We start from the raw sequence: 1,584 nt of genomic DNA, 5'->3' as shown, positions 1-1,584 counted from the left end.
GGTTAAACATAATCAACTATGAGGCGTCGTTTTTATTTTGGAAATCAAAAATCTATGTACAAACTATGTATAAATCTATTAAAATGTTTTTCTTCAAAAAAGACCATTAAGAGATGATGTGATTCACGGCAGGTTCCAGCCTATTAATAAGTTCCTCTGTAGCATTAAGTGCGTTGTCCGGTCTCATAAGAAAGTGTCTGTAAAAGAGAAATGCGCGCGCACGTGTGTGTGTGAGTGTGTGTGTGCTTGTCTATCTCTATGTATTTATTTATGTTCGTTCGTATCTATGTACATATGCTTGCATGTACGTATGAACGCATGTACATACTATGTATGTATGTATGTATGTACGTACGTATGTACGTACGTATGTATGTATTTTGGTTTGCATGTATGTATGGCCGCATGTATGTATGTATGCACGCATGTACGTACGTATGTATGTACGTACGTATGTATGTATGTATGTATGTATTTTGGTTTGTTTGTATGTATGTATGTATGTATGTATGGCCGCATGTATGTATGTATGCACGCATGTACATACGTATGTATGTATGTATGTATGTACGTACGTATGTACGTACGTATGTATGTATTTTGGTTTGTATGTATGTATGGCCGCATGTATGTATGTATGCACGCATGTACATACGTATGTATGTATGTATGTATGTATGTATGTACGTACGTATGTACGTACGTATGTACGTATGTATGTATTTTGGTTTGTATGTATGTACGTATGTATGTATGGCCGCATGTATGTATGTATGCACGCATGTACGTACGTATGCATGTACTTAGACGTAGTTGCCTATTTAAAAAAGAAATTATTTATGGCACAAAGCTACAATTAGATTTAATCATGATGTTTTCTCGAAGGCTGCAAAAGGCTCTAATTCTGATTACGATAAATGGTCCCGTTTGTTAGATAACCGAGGCAAAATCATGAACTAAATAACAAACATTGACTGCTGTGGTGCTGTGACCTCATTGAATGCAAATGAGTAAATGAGGAGAGATGATAATGAGTCACATGCGAAATGATTACACACGCCTACTTATAGGCAAAAGAATATGCTGCATTAATTAAAGACTAATGGTTTAGATCAGTGGTTCTCAACCATTTTTAGCTTATGGAGCCCCTTTGATTCTTATTTTACTCTCCCGGACCTTCGGGGTCATTCAATGTATCTTTTGTTTTTCACTTGTTTCAATTACTAGCCGATGCGAGACAAGAAAGTTCATTTGGTTTTATTGACTGTAATCGAAAGAAAAGTGATTGATAGAGAGGTCAAATTAGTATTTTGGAGGATCAAAGAAAAAAAAAGAAAAAAAAGAAGAAAAAAAAGAAAGAAAAGAAAAAAAAGAAAGAAAAAACATGACAGTCCATTCTTTATGTTGTAGCAAAACTATGATAACAGGAGTAATATACACTTTACTCTTTTACTCTTTTACTTGTTTCAGTCATTTGACTGTGGCCATGCTGGAGCACCGCCTTTTAGTCGAGCTAATCGACCCCAGGACTTATTCTTTGTAAGCCTAGTACTTATTCTATCGGTCTCTTTTGCCGAACCGCTA

The sequence above is a fragment of the Octopus bimaculoides genome, chromosome 9 (assembly GCF_001194135.2).
Source record: "Octopus bimaculoides isolate UCB-OBI-ISO-001 chromosome 9, ASM119413v2, whole genome shotgun sequence".
Taxonomy (NCBI): Eukaryota; Metazoa; Mollusca; class Cephalopoda; order Octopoda; family Octopodidae; genus Octopus; species Octopus bimaculoides.
The sequence above is the reverse complement of the archived record's forward strand: the minus strand, read 5'-3'. Positions refer to the sequence as shown.